Source organism: Ascaphus truei, chromosome 4 (assembly GCF_040206685.1).
Source record: "Ascaphus truei isolate aAscTru1 chromosome 4, aAscTru1.hap1, whole genome shotgun sequence".
NCBI lineage: Eukaryota > Metazoa > Chordata > Amphibia > Anura > Ascaphidae > Ascaphus > Ascaphus truei.
In genome coordinates, this window is record NC_134486.1 from 186,097,841 (window position 1) to 186,106,949 (window position 9,109).

Genomic DNA, 9,109 nt, shown 5'->3' on the forward strand with positions numbered 1-9,109 from the left:
CTTGAACCCTGACTATGCCTGGAAGGCAAACCCCCTATTTCAATGACCGTATTACACTTTGTGATAGGCAATTAAAGGTTTACCTGCTTCAGCAGTCTCTTGGGATTGGGGAAAAGAGTCCATCCGTGGTTTTTGTAAGTCTCAGTGCAGTGCAGTGTAAGTTTCAGTGGTGTGTACCCCTTTAACTCTGCTTCTGCTGCATGAGAGGTTTTTTTCAAGTTGTTTAGACTGTTTGAAGGCCAAAAGCATAACAAAAAATTTCACATAAAAATTCCGGTACTTTTTAATTACAAAGACACCTCTTGTCCCACCTCGGACACCAAATGTAGACGGACGTTCACAGAGGTACACAATGGGAGGCTTTATAAGGTGAAATTATAATAGGCTTTATTGTGTCTTTTCCTTTTCATCAGGAAAGTATCCAAACACAGGGGGGGGGAACAAAGCTTCTATCCAATTGGGAGTACTTCTAGTGAACTACTAAGCAATTAATTCACATCTCCGTTAGTTAAGCAATTTTCCCAACCCCAAACACATAGCATGCAATAAGCAGATATAAGCAGTCTTTTAAGAATGAAAGTCTTATCTGTTCCTTGTGGTTTGGAGGGAAAATCTTCACTGTCCCTGCTTCAGCTCCCTTGTCTCCAGGGTTGGTCAGCATACAGGTTTAGAAGTTTTCCCTGTGTCTTGAAAGCAGGTCTGCTATCTTTTGGCAGAGCTCAAGACAAGTGTGTCTCCAAGTTCAGCTCAGGTGTCAGCTAAAGAGTTCTCACTTCCTGTTTCAAAAGACAGGCTTTCTAAGCCATCTAATCAGGCAGGTGGTGTTTTGTTAATTGACTACCAGCAGTTAACCACCACACTGCTGGATTAGAGGCACATTACCTGAACAGGGATAAGTCCCCTGTTACAGTTACAAAAAGCGATATTATCCATCGAAATCCCTCCATTTGCCGTTCTCCGCTTGATGACAAATTTCTTTTCTGAGGAAAAATAAAAATTACTACTGGTACTGTATGTTATATTTTTCCGTTATTGCTGCTGATACTGTAGATTGTTCTGTTGTTCAAAATTTATAACATAATGTTTTAACTACAAAAAAATAAAATAAAACAAAGTCGAATATTTTTCAGTCCCGTCAGTCCCCACAATAATTTTCTTGGGGGCGTTCACATACACGAATGCGCCTAAATGTGATGACACGCATATGCATTTCAACAAGGTTCCAATGAGACATACAGTACGCGCTTGCGCCTAGCTGTCCACCAATTGTTCAGTATCTACTGTAGAAGCTGCTCAGCCAATGATATTGCTGGACTACTGTACTGTACATTTTCTCGAATTGTGACTAAAGTAAGAGAAGTAAATATCCATAAGCAAAGCGAATGATTACAGGAGAACGGACCGATCTGCAGTAACTAATCGCTTGACTATGCGCATAATGTATTGATATTTTTAAAACAGAGTAAAATACGGCAGCTGTACTATACCCCCACTATAGACTTTGCCAATCGGTTGGCACTGAGCCACTGGCACAAGTCCCGTATTCTTGATTATACACGTAGTTGACAGGCGACAGCTGGCCTGCTACACCTGTAGTTGAGAGCTGATGAAGCTTGAAATCTTTTTGGTACATGCAAGCTTGCTGGTATCTGTACGTGAAATCTTGCCCAGGCTGCAGGTATCCAGGTGGGGACAGATAGCAAGGGTTGCCGGTTAACTGACGGTCGGACCATTATTGTAAGCCGGTGCTGGTGCTGGCGGCGCTGGCGCTATTCCATTCCTGGCCTGGGACTGACGAATCTTAGTTGGTTTTACCATGACCTTTCACCTTTTGAAGTCTCCATGATCAAAGATACTGGAAAAATCTGGCGCAACACAATATCCTCCTCTAACTCCGGGTGCAGGAGCAATACAAAAAAACACGGATCGATACATAACATTTTCCTTATTGCACGCTTCCACACATGAGCATCTGGTGAAAACTTGCAAAAGTCATAATTTTCGAAAAAATATGGCCATATTATCATCTGCTGCATTAATTGTGGACCATATTAAATAAGAGTACGTTATGTCAGGCTTTTTGCACACCTTCTGCGGCGGTGTACTCATTGCAGAACCGGAGAAATCCAGTACAGTTACTGAATGTAAAAAAGACACTGTGCATTTAGTTTTTATTATGAAACACCTACATTGATACAGTATTATAACTTCTTCAGTACCAAGGTTAATTCACAATGGACCACTGTGGTTTTTTTTAAACACCTGCAAGTAGATAGATTACTGTAGCACATTAGAATTCATTACAATTCATGAAAATCTGCCACCTGGCAGATACGCGAAGAATTGCCCCCAATTAAATCCAAATGATAATAATTAAACAGATCAACCGCAGATCAGCCGGGTGCTGGGCGGCGTGACAGCGGCATGAATGTGGCATGAATTCGGCATGAATGCAGCATGAATGTGGTGAAGCGCGTGGAATTTAGAAAATACAACCGCTACCACCCCGAGAAGTTTTAAAATAAAAGCTGCCGCAGCAGTAAATGTGCTATAAAAATCTAAAAGTAGGCTGGTAATGAATGAATGATCTCTCCCATAGTAAATGGCAGCCACATCCCAATCTCTCCGAGTTCTGTGGATCACTGGATATTTACATCAATCTGTGGATTAAAATCTTTGCTGTGCTAAAAGTTGAGGGCATCTGACTTCATTTGCGAGTGCAAATTGTCCTAATTTTGTTAACTATTCTGAGCCCATTCGAGGTGATGGGCTGTCCAGTTAAATGTTCCGTAAGACATATACTGCTGACATCATTGAAACTCTTCTCAGATTCCTTTTGCTTCCTCTGCTTTTCTCAATTAGAGACTTGGGACCCGCTGATTGGCTCCCCGGCGCACCATGTTACGTGTCGCCGCACGGGAACACAATGCAATTGTATCCCCTGCTGGCTGTATGTTATCCTTGAAAGAGAACGCACCAGTGTTCGAAACGCGTTGGATTTTAGGTTTATGACAGAATAAAGTTTACATATTTTTTTGCATTGGGTCCTCTCCTTGCTCCTGTTGGATCGTGCGCTCCTCTCCATTTAATGTATCTGCTACCACTGGAAGCTGCACATCCTGCCAGCCACAAACCAAGGACTTGTGAATACTTCATTGCTACAGGGTTGCTTCCAATGAGACTGATCGTGGGGGGGGGGGGTCATTCCTACACATTACCGGTCTTCAGGAGGCTTATTACCCAATATTGCTAGCTGTTATTCTCACCTTGTTATTGTTTCTGGATTATCCTTGGGCTTTGGCTTTGGCTATTATTGGTTATTATACCTAGCATTTGAGTTTTGGCTATTATTGGTTATTATACCTAGCATTTGAGTGCTTCTTCATCTCTATCTACCTTGTATCCTAATGATACTGCACTTAGTATAGCTTCACAATTAGTTATACATTTAGTGGACAACATAGAAGAACCCAAAGGTGTCTTCTTCTTATGTATTAATTATGTAATTTATGAGAAAGAGAGGTTTGAAAAGCTCTCTTTGCTATAATTTATGGGGGCAGGAAATAAGTGTGCTGCAGTACCATGCATTTTTGCATTATGGCGATGTATGTTACTGATTTTGTATGTGTAGCCCTCTTTCCTGCTGAAATAGAACGACTACTAATGCTGTATATACCTGATGGCTTAGCGAGATATGGGCCTCTGCTAACTGGGAGCCTGGGGTAACAATATGTACTTGGCAGCGCCTCCACTTACCCAGGATACCCAATAAGTAAGATTCCCCTAGGCAAGAATAATGATAATAAGCAACAGCGTTGTAACCTTTTACTAGTAAGTGAATGCAAAACCTATCACACATATAACACATATAATCACAGTGCATGAGTAGCTGGTAATTAGCAATCAGACATCTGTGGCCTTGCCACACTTAAACTGGAGCAATGTCCCCTTCTCCCACCACTGTGTGTACCCCACACCATGTCCAATGTAGTGGACCAGTCCCTTGGTCACTCAACCCAGTGTCCCCAAAGAGCCCTCCCCCAAGGCGGGATCAGCGTCTGCAGGTACCGGTGTTGGTGGACTTATTATAATACCTTCCGGCTGCACCAGCAGCCGGTAACAGTACTTCGCAAAGGATCCGCCGATCCAGGGGAGTCTCTCACAAGTAGTTGCTTGTCTCCAGCAGCTTGCTACCAAACCACTGACCGCACAGCAGCGCAGAAAGAATACTGTGTCCCTGTCTGCTAGTAAAGTAAAGGGTATGCTGTCCCTATCTATGGCTGTTCCAAGCAGTACCACAAGCTAGTGGTGACTCAGGGCTTGCACTGGGGCCTAAGGGAAATCTCTGGCCTATGCAGTGGGTCACTGACATCCTGCATCACACACCTCCTCTCCCCTTGCTTCCCCGGGGCGCACTGCTAGCGTGGTCTCTCCTCCATGCTTCCCTTTCCTGCCTGCCAGAAAATCCTCCTCTCCTATTCACTCCCTGGCATTACATGTCCCTGCTGAGGCTCATGGGAATTGTAGTCCCAGCTCAGAGCCTCTGCTCTATTGGCCAACCTTTGCGCGCTATTCACTGCGCATGCGCAAACTTCCTCTGTGCCCCCCAGTTGCGCATGGTACTGTGCATGGTACTGCGCATGTGCTAGACACAACATGGCGGCGCCTTATGCTATCGGGCCTCCGCGGATCCTCAGGAACGCTTCCTGCTCAGCCCCCACCTTCCTAAAGTGCCAGCGGGTCTGCCGCTCGTCCCTGAGAGCGCCCGCGATAACCCCCTGCAGCGGAGTTACAGAGAGGGTCCAGGGGAACACCACTACATTCTCCCCCCGGTAGAATCCAACGTGCCCGCTTGGGAACGTAAACCAATGTCACATATTTACACAATTAAAATGCATGTATGGAATATAACTTATCACTGTATACCAAGCATGTCAAACTCGCGGTCCGCGGGCCGCATGCGGCCCACAACGAACATATTTGCGGCCCCGCCCAGTGGTCCCCAATCTGTGCGACGCGGTGCCCTGGTGCGTCGTGGCTTGCCTAGATTGGAGCCGCGATTATCCCTCCTCACCATCCCTCCTTCATGCCGGCCAGGACGCAGGGGATTGGATGAATGATGATGCAGGGAGCGGGGCTTAGAATGCCGGCTGGGCCGCAAGGGATTGGCTGCAGGCAGAGAGGAAGCCGGGGGCAGGGCTTCCGCTTTGTGCAGAGCACACAGTGAGTGTGTGTGTCTGCCTTCCTGGTTCCTGTGGCTGCGCGGTGTCCCGTCCCCTTCTGCCCCAGGTGATAGGAGAAGGGGGGGAGTTAGTTGTACATTTGCCTGTCCTGCACGGATCGCATGCCTTTCCTCCTCCCCCCTCCTTTTTCTCCTCTCCCCTCCTTTCCTCCTCCCCCCCCCCCTCTCCCCCCTGTCACTCACATCCATCGCTGCCTCTGCTCTCCACTGCTCTCGTGTGTGTGTGTGTGTGTGTGTGTGTGTGTGTGTGTGTGTGTATCTGTGTGTGTGTGTGTGTTTCAAAAAGGTGGCCTCAAGTTCAATAATAAGAAGGATTTTTTAGGGGAGGGGGGATCAACTTCGTTTCAGGGAATAAATTCATATGTCCCACTGATGGGAAAAAATCACTCCTCGGAAAAAAGGAAAATGGAAAAAAACGACGAAAACGGGGAAGGGGAAAGAAAGAGATACCCAAAAAAAAACAAGAAATAGGGAAAAACATTTTCAATTTGAGTTCTAGGGTACTAACAAAACCCGAAGAGTCCCTCATCTCAAGAGGTCTAAAGTTTGCACCAACTGTGGGTTCAAGCAACTTTGGCCTCTTTTTAGACGCACAAAGATTTTTAAGAAATTTAACCATTACAAGATTCTTTAGGCAAAAAGAGGTTGAGAGTAGAACAAGTGAGAACTCAAAAATGGATCTAAAAAAGATGTGATCCAACCCCCAGAAAATACACCTATAATGATACACTCAGGTTTGAAATTACCATCCACCTTTTACCCCAAACATATGAAAGGAAAAAACCTAGATGTTTTTGCGCAATTGGTCCAAAAAGATTTTGAAAATTTGTTGGGTTCAGAGCATAAATTTGACAGCAACTTGAGTAAGAATGAAAGAGACGCCCTCAAAACCCTGCAGAAAGACAGCAGTATAGTTATAAAACAAGCTGATAAGGGAGGAGGAGTGGCGATTATCAACAGGGAAGATTACATATCTGAGGCATATCGGATTCTAGGTGATAAACATACTTATACACCTTTAAAGAAAGACCCAACTTCAGATTTTCTATGCAAACTAAAGAGACTGTTAGAAAATGGAAACAATATGGAGTTATAAATGAGAGTGAGTACAAGTATAGAGAACATCCAATTAGACCCATCTTTTATTACCTCCCAAAACTCCATAAGAGTTTAGTCAACCCCCCAGGAAGACCTATAATAGCGGGTATTGATTCCCTGACGTCAAACTTGTCTGCATATATAGACACTTACTTACAGAAATATGTAAAAAAAACTCCCGTCTTACTTAAAAGACACGACAGATATACTACGTGTTTTAGACAGTCAAAAGTGGGAAGAAGGATGGTTTCTTGCTACATGCGATATAACTTCCCTTTATACATGTATTAGCCATAAAGATGGACATGATGCCATAGATAGAGCTCTATCGAGGGATTATGACATGCCTCATGAACAGGCAAACTTTATCCTAGATGGGATAAGGTTTATCCTAGAGCATAACTATTTTCTGTTCGAAGGAGTATACTACCTCCAGAAGTGTGGCACCGCCATGGGCACAAAGTTTGCACCCAGCTATGCAAATCTTCTCATGGGTTCATGGGAGGAAGACCATATTTGGTCTATTGCAGAGCTGGGTGTGGACTTGTGCCTGTGGCGGAGATATATTGACGATATATTTTTCTAAATGACAATTTGCTTAACCTCAAATTTAACTGTGAGTACAGTCGAGAAAGGGTTAATTTCCTGGACCTGACTGTGCTCATAGAAGAGGGAGAGATCAGTACTCAAACCTTCTTCAAAGACGTTGATATAAATAATTATATTACACCCTCAAGCTGCCATCACCCTAAATGGCTACAAAATGGACCATACAGCCAAATACGTAGGGTTAAGAGAAATTGTTCTAATACTAACGTTTTCAATAAACAATCTCTATTTCTGCAGGAAAGGTTTAGGGAAAAGAAATATGAAGAAAAAACTATTCAGGATGCAATAGAGAAAGTAGGGTGTCTAGAAAGGAAAGATCTTATAAGGAATTCAAACAAGGTTAAGATAAATAAAAAATTTGACTTTTCCTTTCTTACAAACTTTAATAGACATTCTGAAAAAATAGTTAAGATCATACGTAAGCATTGGCACATTGTACAAAGTGACTCTATTTTTGGTGAGATACTGTAGTTCCTGAACAACCCACTGTTATTTTTAATAAAGCCAATTCATTGAAGAACTCATTAGCACCCAGTGCCTTGCAAAAAGTTTCTAAAGAGGGGAATAGGTGGTTACCCCAAATCAAGGGTTTCTTTGGGTGCACAACATGCCTAGCTTGTAGACATAAATCGGATGATAAATTTGGATTCCAGTCAAATATCACAAAAGAAAGGTTTTCTATTAAACAACACATTACGTGTAGGACAGAATACGTGGTTTACCTGATACAATGCCCATGTGGGCTTCAATATGTAGGCCAGACCACTAGGCCAGTAAAAACACGTATTCTGGAACACATTGGTAATGTGAGGATAGGTGTTACAACGCACTTTTTATCTAATCACTTTATTCTAAAACACCAGGGTGACACTTCAGGACTGAGGTTTACAGTGCTGGAACATGTACTGCCCCACTGGAGAGGTGGCGACATAAATGTCGCACTGGAAAAAAGGAGAGAGCTTTTAGATCTTTTCTCTCAAAACCTTAGTGCCGCAATTAGACCCATCTTTTATTACCTCCCAAAACTCCATAAGAGTTTAGTCAACCCCCCAGGAAGACCTATAATAGCGGGTATTGATTCCCTGACGTCAAACTTGTCTGCATATATAGACACTTACTTACAGAAATATGTAAAAAAAACTCCCGTCTTACTTAAAAGACACGACAGATATACTACGTGTTTTAGACAGTCAAAAGTGGGAAGAAGGATGGTTTCTTGCTACATGCGATATAACTTCCCTTTATACATGTATTAGCCATAAAGATGGACATGATGCCATAGATAGAGCTCTATCGAGGGATTATGACATGCCTCATGAACAGGCAAACTTTATCCTAGATGGGATAAGGTTTATCCTAGAGCATAACTATTTTCTGTTCGAAGGAGTATACTACCTCCAGAAGTGTGGCACCGCCATGGGCACAAAGTTTGCACCCAGCTATGCAAATCTTCTCATGGGTTCATGGGAGGAAGACCATATTTGGTCTATTGCAGAGCTGGGTGTGGACTTGTGCCTGTGGCGGAGATATATTGACGATATATTTTTCTAAATGACAATTTGCTTAACCTCAAATTTAACTGTGAGTACAGTCGAGAAAGGGTTAATTTCCTGGACCTGACTGTGCTCATAGAAGAGGGAGAGATCAGTACTCAAACCTTCTTCAAAGACGTTGATATAAATAATTATATTACACCCTCAAGCTGCCATCACCCTAAATGGCTACAAAATGGACCATACAGCCAAATACGTAGGGTTAAGAGAAATTGTTCTAATACTAACGTTTTCAATAAACAATCTCTATTTCTGCAGGAAAGGTTTAGGGAAAAGAAATATGAAGAAAAAACTATTCAGGATGCAATAGAGAAAGTAGGGTGTCTAGAAAGGAAAGATCTTATAAGGAATTCAAACAAGGTTAAGATAAATAAAAAATTTGACTTTTCCTTTCTTACAAACTTTAATAGACATTCTGAAAAAATAGTTAAGATCATACGTAAGCATTGGCACATTGTACAAAGTGACTCTATTTTTGGTGAGATACTGTAGTTCCTGAACAACCCACTGTTATTTTTAATAAAGCCAATTCATTGAAGAACTCATTAGCACCCAGTGCCTTGCAAAAAGTTTCTAAAGAGGGGAATAGGTGGTTACCCCAAATCAA